The sequence below is a fragment of the Hyla sarda genome, chromosome 4 (genome assembly GCF_029499605.1).
Source record: "Hyla sarda isolate aHylSar1 chromosome 4, aHylSar1.hap1, whole genome shotgun sequence".
In the NCBI taxonomy this organism is placed as follows: Eukaryota; Metazoa; Chordata; class Amphibia; order Anura; family Hylidae; genus Hyla; species Hyla sarda.
The window spans coordinates 122,764,007-122,776,474 of NC_079192.1; positions in this window are offsets into that span (position 1 = coordinate 122,764,007).

Consider the following 12,468-nt stretch of genomic DNA (forward strand, 5'->3'; position numbering starts at 1 on the left):
GTACTGGGAACCGGTTTAAGGCAGTCCTTGAAACAAGAGATACCCCAGCTCTTGATCTCCCCCGTGGACCAATCCAGGGTAGGGGAATGGCGTTGGAGCCACGGTAGTCCAAGGAGAATTTCGGAAGTGCAATTGGGGAGGACCAAGAACTCAATTTTTTCTTGATGAGGTCCGATGCACATTAGAAGGGGCTCCGTGCGGTAACGTATGGTACAGTCCAATCTTTCATTGTTAACACAATTGATGTAGAGGGGCCTGGCGAGACTGGTTGCCGGGATGTTGAACCTGTTGATGAGAGAGGCCAAAATAAAGTTTCCTGCAGATCCGGAATCCAAGAAGGCCATAGTAGAGAAGGAGAAGGTAGATGCAGATATCCGCACAGGCACAGTAAGGCGTGGAGAAGCAGAGTAGACATCAAGAACTGTCTCACCTTTGTGCGGAGTCAGCGTGCGTCTTTCCAGGCAGGGAGGACGGATAGGACAATCCTTCAGGAAGTGTTCGGTACCGGCACAGTACAGGCAGAGATTCTCCATGCGGCGTCGTGTCCTCTCTTGAGGTGTCAGGCGAGACCGGTCAACTTGCATAGCCTCCACGGCGGGAGGCACAGGAACGGATTGCAGAGGACCAGAGGAGAGAGGAGCCGGGGAGAAAAAACGCCTCGTGCGAACAAAGTCCATATCCTGGCGGAGCTCCTGACGCCTTTCGGAAAAACGCATGTCAATGCGAGTGGCAAGATGAATGAGTTCATGTAGATTAGCAGGAATTTCTCGTGCGGCCAGAACATCTTTAATGTTGCTGGATAGGCCTTTTTTGAAGGTCGCGCAGAGGGCCTCATTATTCCAGGATAGTTCAGAAGCAAGAGTACGGAATTGTATGGCGTACTCGCCAACGGAAGAATTACCCTGGACCAGGTTCAGCAGGGCAGTCTCAGCAGAGGAGGCTCGGGCAGGTTCCTCAAAGACACTACGAATTTCCGAGAAGAAGGAGTGTACAGAGGCAGTGACGGGGTCATTGCGGTCCCAGAGCGGTGTGGCCCATGACAGAGCTTTTCCAGACAGAAGGCTGACTACGAAAGCCACCTTAGACCTTTCAGTAGGAAACTGGTCCGACATCATCTCCAAGTGCAGGGAACATTGTGAAAGAAAGCCACGGCAAAACTTAGAGTCCCCATCAAATTTGTCCGGCAAGGATAGTCGTAGGCCTGAAGCGGCCACTCGCTGCGGAGGAGGTGCAGGAGCTGGCGGAGGAGATGATTGCTGAAGCTGTGGTAGTAGCTGCTGTAGCATCACGGTCAGTTGAGACAGCTGGTGGCCTTGTTGCGCTATCTGTTGTGACTGCTGGGCGACCACCGTGGTGAGGTCAGCGACAACTGGCAGAGGTACTTCAGCGGGATCCATGGCCGGATCTACTGTCACGATGCCGGCTGGCAGGAGGTGGATCCTCTGTGCCAGAGAGGGATTGGCGTGGACCGTGCTAGTGGATCGGTTCTAAGTCACTACTGGTATTCACCAGAGCCCGCCGCAAAGCGGGATGGTCTTGCTGCGGCGGTAGTGACCAGGTCGTATCCACTAGCAACGGCTCAACCTCTCTGACTGCTGAAGATAGGCGCGGTACAAGGGAGTAGACAGAAGCAAGGTCGGACGTAGCAGAAGGTCGGGGCAGGCAGCAAGGATCGTAGTCAGGGGCAACGGCAGGAGGTCTGGAACACAGGCTAGGAACACACAAGGGAACGCTTTCACTAGGCACAAGGGCAACAAGATCCGGCGAGGGAGTGCAGGGGAAGTGAGGTATATATATGGAGTGCACAGGTGAACACACTAATTAGAACCACTGCGCCAATCAGCGGCGCAGTGGCCCTTTAAATCGCAGAGACCCGGCGCGCGCACGCCCTAGGGAGCGGGGCCGCGCGCGCCGGGACAGGACCGACGGAGAGCGAGTCAGGTACGGGAGCCGGGGTGCGCATCGCGAGCGGGCGCCACCCGCATCGCGAATCGCATCCCGGCTGGAGGCGGTATCGCAGCGCACCCGGTCAGTGGATCTGACCGGGGCGCTGCAGTAACGAGAGTGTAGCGAGCGCTCCGGGGAGGAGCGGGGACCCGGAGCGCTCGGCGTAACACAGGTGTTCAACGACTTTTCGTTAAAGTCGAATGTATAAATTGAAAAAAAAAATTTCACTAAAATGCTGGTGTTACCCCAAATTTTTCATTTTCACAAGGGGTAATAGGAGAAAAATCCTCCTAAAATCTTTAACCCCATTTATTCTGAGTATGGAAATACCCCATATGTGGATGTAAAGTGCTCTGTGGGTGATGTACAATGCTCAGAAGAGAAGGAGCACCAGTGGGCTTTTACAAAGCCCCCATGCTGCCAGAACAGTGGACCCCCCACATGTGACCCCATTTTGGAAACTGCACCACTCACGGAATGTAATAAGGGGTGCAGTGGGCATTTACACCCCAATGGCGTTTGACAGATCTTTGGAACAGTGGGCTGTGCAAATGAAAAATAAAATTTTTCATTTTCATGGACCACTGTTCAAAAAATCTGTCAGACACTTGTGGGGTGTAAATGCCCACTGCACCCCTTATTACATTCTGTGAGTGGTGCAGTTTCCAAAATGGGGTCACATGTGGTGGGGGGGGGTTCCACTGTTCTGGCACTATGGGGGCTTTGTAAACGCACATGGCCTTCAATTCCAGACACATTCTCTCTCTAAAAGCCCAATGGCACCCCTTCTTTTCTGAGTCCTGTAGTGTGCCGCAGAGTACTTTACATCCACATATGAGGTATTTATATACTTTTAGTGAAAAAAATTTTATCATTTTCACGTCCAACTTTAACGAAGATTCGTGGGGTGTTAAGGCTCACTATACTCCTTGTTACATTCCGTGAGGGGTGTAGTTTCCAAAATGTGGTCACATGCGGGTGTTTGTTATTTGCGTTTATGTCAGAACCGCTGTAGCAATCAGCCACCCCTGTGCAAATCACCTCAAATGTACACGGCGCTCTCACTCCTGAGCCTTGTTGTGTGCCTGCAGAGCATTTTACATCCACATATGGGGTATGTCCGTACTCAGAAGAAATTGCGTTACAAATTTTGGGGGTCTTTTTTTCAGCATGTTAGTGTAAAAATAAAAATAAAAATTACAATAACATCCTGTAGTAGACCCCAACTTTACAAATTTTGGGGGTTGAAAGGAGAAAAAGACCCCAAAAATTTGTAAGGAAATTTCTCCCTAGTACGGAATATCCCATATGGGGCCCCGAAATACGACAGGGCTCCAAAGTCAGAGAGCCATGCGCATTTGAGGCCTAAATTAGGTATTTGCATAGGGACGGACCCGAATGCAAGAATTAGACTTGCCTCTGATACCATAATTACCCTACGGCAGTGTTTACCAAACAGGGTGCCTCCAGCTGTTTCAAAACTCCCAGCATGCCTGGACAGTCAATGGCTGTCCGGCAATACTGGGAGTTGTTGTTTTGCAACAGCTGGAGGCTCCGTTTTGGAAACAGTGCTGTAGCATAAGTTTTTCATTTTTGTATGTGTATATGTAGTGTTTTACTTTTTATTTTGTGTTGGTGTAGAGTAGTGTAGTGTAGTGTAGTGTAGTGTAGAGTAGTGTTTTTAGGGTACATTCACACGGGCGGGGGTTTACAGTGAGTTTCCCGCTGGGAGTTTGAGCTGCAGCGGAAAATTTGCTGCATCTCAAACTTGCAGCAAGAAACTCACTGTAATCCCCCACCTGTGTGAACGTACCCTGTACATTCACATGGGGGGGGGGGGGGGGGGCGGCAAACCTCCAGCTTTTGCAAGACTACAACTTCCAGCATGCCCTTTGGCTGTCCGTGCATGCTGATGGTTGTAGTTATGCAACAGCTGGAGGCACACTGGTTGCAAAACAGTTGTTACTTAAGTTGTTACTTAACTTAGTGTTTCGCAACCAGTGTGCCTCCAGCTGTTGCAAAACTACAGCTCCCAGCATGTACGGTCTGTCAGTCCATGATGGGAGTTGTAGTTTGCAACAGCTGGAGGCACACTGGTTGCAAAACACTGAGTTAGGTAACAGACAATGTTTCCCAACAGGTCTGCCTCCAGTTGTTGCAAAACTACAACTCCCAGCAGGCCCAGACAGCAAAGGGGCATGTTGGGAGTTGTAATTCTGCAACAACTGGAGGAGAAAAGTTTGGAAACCATTTTATAGTGGTGTCCAAACTGTAGCCCTCCAGATGTTGCACAACTTAAACTCCAAGCATGCCCAGACTGCCCAGGCATGCTGGGAGTTGTAGTTCAGCAACATCTGAAGGGCCAGATGTTGCCGAATTACAACTCCCAACATGCTTGGACAGTCTCAGCATGGTTTGAATTGTAGTTTTGCAACATCTGGAGGGCTACAGTTTGGACACCACTGTATAGTAGTCTCCAAACTGTAGCCCTCCAGATGTTGCAAAACCACAGCTCCCAGCATGCTGAGACTGTGCAGGCATGCTAGGAGTTGTAGTTCTGAAACATCTGAAGGGCAACATGTTACAGAACTACAACTCCCAGCATGCCTGGACTGTCTGGGCATGCTGAGAGTTATAGTTTTGCAACATCTAGAAGGGCACAGTTTGGAGACCACTGTGGCCCTCCAAATGTTGCAAAACTATGCAAAAAAATGTTGCCAAAGGCTGTCTGGGCATGCTTGGAGTTGTAGATTTGAAACACCTAGAAGCAGCAGTGAAGATCACTTTACGGCAATCTTCACTACTGCATTTGACACCGCCGCCGCTGCATCCACTTGCCTGCGCCGGCCCCCCGCTTCCTGCTCTGGTGATCAGGTAATTGCCACCGGTCCCCCCGGCCATGCTGGCCCCCGCAGCCCTCGGCGCCATCTTCCCCTGCTCTGCCCGGACTACCAGGGGAGGGCAGAGCAGGGGAAATGAACTGTCACCCCCCGCATCTGCCCTACGATTAGCCGGTCAGTCCTGACCGGCCAATCGCAGGAGATAGGAGGGGGTGGCACCCCTGCCACCTCGCTCCTATCCTTCAGGATGGTCGGTGCTGTCTCTGACAGCTCGGATCATCCCTATTTTCCGGGCGAACGGGTACCAAAGACCCGATAAGCCCAGAATCACCGCAAATCGCCAATCTGAATTGAGATCCCAGGACCCCCCCAGGCATTGGCATGCATGGCGGGGACTGAAATTCCCCGGTACGCCATGAGTCCTTAAGTACTATGGAGCCAGGGCGTACCATACAATACTATAGATACACCTTATACATCCAGCAAATCCTCTATATACTCACCAAACAATTCTACTGGGTAGCAGCAGGAACAGCTATGCTGGGCCACCACATACACATAAACTGCTGCTCTCCTAATAAATGGGTTAAGAAGTAAGTTTTTGCAAACTAATGAACTTTTGGCTAGACAATGTATTTTATTACTAACAGAATACTATGTTTTAGAATTGATACTAAACAGTCTAAACATCTTGGAATGTGCACTCATTTTTAGTTAGGAATGTTCTATAAGGACAAGGTTGCCAGATAACAAGTCCCAGTGTCTTTTTGCATATTGCAGGGAGGTAGAGAATGCGTTAACAGTCACATTCTAACAAAACCACAGTCTGCCTTTTCTTGTGCTAACAAAATAAAAAGGGTAATAGCTGCATATCACAAGCGGTACAACTTCATCAACTCTACAGGGCATGTGGTTGAAAAACATTAAAAAACAAATAATAATAGTGTAACGTCACATATCAGAAAATTTGGAATTTTAAAGTCACAATCCATTTAAAGGGGTTCTCCAGTGCTTAAACATCTTATCGCCTATCCAAAGGATAGGGGATAAGATGCCTGATCGCGGGAGTCCCGCCGCTGGGGACACCCGGGATCATGCACGCGGCACCCCGTTTGTAATCAGTCCCCGGAGCGTGTTCGCTCCGGGACTGATTACCGGCGACTACAGGGCGGGCGGGATGTGACATCACGCTTGCGCCGTCGTGTGACATCACGCTCCACCCCTCAATGCAAGCCTACGGGAGGGGGCATGATAGCTATCACGCCCCCTCCCGTAGGTTTGCATTGCGGGGCGGAGCGAGACGTCACACGCCGGCGCAGGTGTGACGTCACATGCCGCCCGCCCTGTAGTTGCCGGTAATCAGTCCCGGAGCGAACACGCTCTGGGGACTGATTACAAACGGGGTGCCGCGTGCATGATCCCGGGCATCCCCAGCGGCAGGACTCCTGCGATCAGGCATCTTATCCCCTATCCTTTGTTTAAACACCGGAGAACCCCTTTAATGCAGGCAATCCAAGTACCGGGCTGGAAATGATGCTTGTATGTACAGCATATGACTTCTAAGATCAGTGATTGGTTGGGGATATCATGTGGATGTACATAATGCCATTACTGCAGAAAAGGGAAACCTAGAATAGCAGGAAGCAATGGCACAGGATACAACAAGCCAAAGTAAGATAACAAAGACAGGCAGAAAAATTTTAAGATGATGTAGGTGCCTAGTCTGAAACCAGAGGATCAGGATACAGCAGAAAATGGCAATAGTGGTGTGTTGAAGAGGAGGGCCACTTAATTATACAGTAAGTAACAAATAAGCTCTTCATCATTTATTGGCTTTAAAGGGGTATTCCAGGAAAAAATTTTTTTTATATCAACTGGCTCCAGAAAGTGAAACAGATTTGTAAATTACTTCTATTAATAAAAACTTAATCTTTTCAATAATTATCAGCTGCTGAAGTTGAGTTGTTGTTTTCTGTCTGGCAACAGTGCTCTCTGCTGACATCTCTGCTTGTCTTTGGAATTGCACAGAGTAGAAGAGGTTTTCTATGGGGATTTGCTTCTAAACTGGGCGGTTCCCGAGACACGTGTCAACAGAGAGGACTTAGACAGAAATTAACAGCTCAACTTCAGCAGCTCATAAGTACCGAAAGGATTAAGATGTTTTAATAGAAGTAATTTACAAATCTGTTTAACTTTCTGGAGCCAGGTGATATATATAAAAAAAGGTTTTTCCTGGATAACTTCTTTAAGCACTGCAGGGACTCTTTTTGGGTTATTTTGAAGCAAAAGCAATTCTTTATTCAATACTAAGAATCTCAAGTAGAATTGTAACCACAATAGATAATGTGTACTTTTTGTCTGCTGTGTTGCCATCCCATTAGCAGCATAGTCCTGTTTTATGGCAAAAAAGAAATCAAACCATACTTGCTGCATCTGTATTGAATAGGTTATTTATCCTGCACGGTTAAAGCCATAAAGAGAATTCTAACAAACAATTGCAGAATTGCTGGGTTTTCGCCATCCTGCCTTGAAAAAAAAATGAATCAAGAGTGTTCAAAAAGATGTATGCACCTTAAAGTGGTAGCAATGTAAATTAAAACTAATAGGAAAATGTAAAAACCTATATAAATTAGGTATCACTATAATAGGAATGCACTGCAGTAAAAAGTTATCATGTCATTCCTATCATATGATTAATGCTGTAATTGTAAAGTTCAAAAAACAGTCACAGAATTAGTTCATTGTTCACCGCTTCCCCCTAAAAAAACTAAAACAAGTTATCCAATACAGTATATGTTCCCCAAAATAGTACCATTAAAAATACAACCTGCCCTGCAAAAAACAAGCCTTCACAGCGACAGACATTGGGAAGGATAAGTTACAGCTCTTGACATGTGGAGAAAAAAAAATGATCGAAATCGCTCCATCATACCAAACTAGGCCACATCCTTATAGAAGTCCCATGCCGAGAAGTACAGAAAAACTTAGTTTTAGATTGCAGGGGGTCTCTATGGGAGAGCCGTTCGGATATCTTTGGCTCTCCCAAAGAGAAATAAGGAGGGAGCATGGCGTCATGGCCCACCTCCAAATACAAGTCTATGGGAGGAGGAGTGGCGACCATCATGACCACTCCCATAGACATGTATTGAGGGGCCCGGTCGTGACGTCACAAAACTCCGGCCCCTGTATCACCCGTTATCAGGCAAGGAGCGAAGTTTGCTCCATGCAGCAGATGACACAAGGTGCTGCAAGAGAGAACGCGGGAGTTCCCAGAGGCAGATGTCTAGGGGCGGAGTACCCCTTTAAGGGGTTAGGCATCAAGTGGAGGATTGGGGAGCATACTGTTTGTGTTCAGGGTAAGGGCTGACCCTTAAGCCTTGACCCTGCAAGTTGCTTCCCTTAAATGTCTGCTTGAGTATCTATTGCATCATATAGAGTTAAAATGATTAGCATTTGGAACTCCTCCAAGCTGTGTAAGGGGCTCCTCTGATGGCAGCCCTGCCTGGACTAAACCATATGATGTTTATTGTGTAATAACCTTTCTTCCAACTCAGCATAAAATGTATCTGACATGTTGCATTTGTTTATATACATATTGGAACGTGATGTTTCAACGTGAGATTTCTGGAGACACATGAATAAAGGATGAATTGTGTTAACTGAAACCTTGTAATATAAAACAGAGCTAAGTGATAAAAAGGATGTCCTTGTTAGGATATGCATTAATATATCTGCTGAGGATACACATATTGGAGTACATACCGTACATCTAAACACAACTAAATGATTTATTTGATGACTGGTTCCCACACCAAAAAAAAAGAGAGAGAAACTAAACAAAAAATATGGAATTCTTGTAATTCTGTCTTATATTTTGATCAACACACAACTGTTTTTGTATCTCCCATAGGATTGTGTGGATTAGCATAAATAGAAACCTTTATACTATCCTGTGTTTGGTGCCTCATTCTGAACAAACACTCATGGCAGGAATTTTAATATTTTTTTCTAATGTCTTTAAAATTATCCTTAGGCTCCTTTCACACTATGAGCATTCATCCGTTACTAAACGTCCGTTTTCTGTGTGTTTTCTGGATGAAATAACGGGTGCTAACAGCTGAATAAATATTCATCCGTTAAAGGGATACTCCAATGGAAAACTTTTTTTTTTAAATGAACTGTTGCCAGAAAGTTAAACAGATTTGTAAATGACTTCTATTAACCCCTTAAGCACCACGGGTTTTTCCGTTTTTGCACTTTTTTCCTCCTCACCTTTTAAAAATCATAACCCTTTCAATTTTGCACCTAAAAATCCATATTATGGCTTATTTTTTGTGCCACCAATTCTACTTTGCAGTGACATCAGTCATTTTACCCAAAAATCTACGCCTAAATGGAAAAAAAATCATTTTGCGACGAAATTGAAGAAAAAACGCCATTTTGGAAATTTTGGAGGCTTCTGTTTCTATGTAGTAAATTTTTCAGTAAAAATTACACCTTATCTTTATTCTGTAGGTCCATATGATTAAAATGATACCTTGATTATATAGGTTTGATTTTGTCGTACTTCTGTAAAAAATCATAACTACATGCAGAAAAATGTATACGTTTAAAATTGTCATCTTCTGACCCCTATAACTTTTTTATTTTACGGCGTATGGGGCAGTATGAGGGCTCATTATTTGCGCCGTCATCTGAAGTTTTTAGCGGTACTATTTTTGTATTGACCAGACTTTTTGATCGCTTTTTATTCATTTTTTTGTGATTTAAAAAGTGACCAAAAATACGTTATTTTGGACTTTGGAATTTTTTTGCGCATACGCCATTGACTGTGCAGTTAAATTAATGATATATTTTTATAGTTCAGACATTTAGGCACGCGGCGATACCACATATGTTTATATTTATTTTTATTTACATGTTTTTTTTTTATGGGAAAAAGGGGGTGATTTGGACTTTTATTAGGGAAAGGGTTAAATGACATTGATTAACTTTTTTTTACACTTTTTTTTACAGTGTTTTAGCTCCCATAGGGGCTATACCACTGCACACACTGATCTTATACACTGTTCACTGCAAATCCATAGCTTTGCATTGATCAGTGTTATCGGCGGTCGATTGCTCAAGTCTGCATCTCAGGCTTGGAGCAATCAATCGCCGAAGGGACACGCTGGAGGAAGGTAAGAGGACCTCTACTCGTGTCCCAGCTGATCGGGACACCGCATTTTCACTGCGGGGGTCCTGATCAGCCCCACTGAGCAGCCGGGAAGCTTTCACTTTCGTTTTTAGACTCAGCGTTCAACTTTGAACGCAGTGTCTAAAGGGTTAGTAGCGCACGGCACCGCGATCGCTGCCGCGCGCTATGAGCCCCGGGTCTCGGCTTCAGTTACATGCCGGGACCGACCCGATATGACACGGGGTCACCGCTCGACCCCGCGTTATATGGTGGGAGCCGGCCAAGGACGTAAATATTCGTCCTTGGTCGTTAAGGGGTTAAAAAATCTTAATCCTTTTAGTACTTTATAACAGCTGTATGCTACAGAGGAAATTCTTTACTTTTTGAATTTCTTTTTTGTCTTGTCCACGGTGCTCTCTGCTGACACCATCGTTTCAGGAACTGTCCAGAGCAGCATAGGTTTGCTATGGGGATTTTCTCCTGCTCTGGACAGTTCCTGATACAGACATCAGGTGTCAGCAGAGAACACTGTGGACAAGACAAAAAAGAAATAAAAAAAAAAGAAAGATTTTCTTCTGTAGCAAATTGCTGCTAAAAAGTACTGAAAGGATTAAGATTTTTTAATAGAAGTTATTTACAAATCTGTTTAACTTTCTGGCACCAGTTCATTTTAAAAAAATGTTTTCCACCGGAGTACCCCTTTAAGACCTGTTATAACATCCCTCATGTATGGCCATTTTAAACACCTCTGCCTACAGACTCCCACAGCCAGGACTAATACTACTCCCATCATGGAACAGACTTGTTTCCATGATGGGAGTAGTAATTCCCAGGCTGCGGGGGTCTGCAGACAGCTGGGGAGGCTTCATTAGTGTTTGTACTACTACCCCCATCATGGAACTGAGTCTGTTCCATGATGGGGTTTGTAGTACAGGGGCTGAGGGATTGATCGCACCGGGTTTCACTTCTGAGACCCAATGCGATCAGAAGTTATTAAGCAGGGGAGCGGGTAGTATGGTCCGCAACCCTGCGATGTATCGTGTGTTTTAACTTTCACTTTTGAATCCCCCGTGGGGAGCCCTGATTGGCTCCTCAGTACTGGCCATTCAGGGCTCCCCACAGGGTTTTAAAAATGAACATTGTGAGTGGCAGTGGGGGCCATATGTATATTAAAAGCACTGTGGGGGAGCAAGATATATAGCGCTGCGGAGGGGGCAGACTATAGCCTATATATCTAGCCCCCCAGCGCATTTATAATATGCCCCCCGCAGTGCATTAATAAAGATATGACCCCCGCCAGCGCATGATATATATATATATATAGGGCCGGCTGGCTGCTGGCACTGTGCACTCCTGATAGAAATACTTTTCATTCATAGCGCTGCGGTGACATATGACAAATGCGCCAGCGGGGGTATATATATATATATATATATATATATATATATATGTATATATATATAGAAATGCGCTGGCGGGGGTCATATGTTTATTAATGCGCTGCAGGGGGTATATATATAAATGCGCCGGCGGGGGTCATATCTTTGTTAATACTCTGCAGGGGGCATATTATAAATGCGCTAGGGGGCTAGCTATATAGGCTATATGTCTGCCCCCCCTGCAGCGCTATATATCTTGCCCCCCACAGCGCTTTTAATAGACATATGGCCCCCACTGCCACTCACAATGTTCATTTTAAAAACCCTGCGGAGAGCCCTGAATGGCTCTTCAGTACCGGCCATTCAGGGCTCCGCACGGGGGATTTAAAAGTGAAAGTTAAAACGCACGATACATCGCAGGGTTGCGGGCCATGCCGCCCGCTCCCCTGCTTAGTAACTTATGATCGCATTGGGTCTCAGAAGTGCAACCCGATGTGATCAATCCCTCAGCACCTGTACTACAACCCCCATCATGGAACAGACTCTGTTCCATGTGGGGGTAGTAGTACAAACACTAATGTAGGCTCCCCAGCTGTGTGCAGACTCCCGCAGACAGGGAACTACTGCTCCCATCATGGAAAGAAGTCTGTTTGATGATGGGAGTAGTAGTAGTCCCTCAGCACTGCAGGAGTCTGCTGATGTCACCTCTTCTGAGCATGCTCAGAAGTAATAACTGATATTATAAACCAGGTGCAAATGGATGACATAAAGGCTCATCCGTTGGCCATAGACTTCAATGTTAAAAATAACGGCCTTTAATTTATCCGTTTTTTGTGACGGAAGAAAAATTTGTGCATGTGCCGTTAATTCTTCAGTCACAACTAGCGTCCATTAGTCATGACGGACTATAATGGGTCATAATGGATAATCAAAAAATCCCATAGACTTTAATGAGATTTTGTAACAGAGGTTTAACACCCTTTTTTAAAGCTTTTAACGGATGAATTTTATAGTGTGAAAGCAGCCTTACCAACAACTTTAATGGAATGAACAAAAGATATGTCACAACGTTTGCCTTGTCTTTGGATCTGATACAAGTGTGATGCAGACTTCTTTGTAAATATGT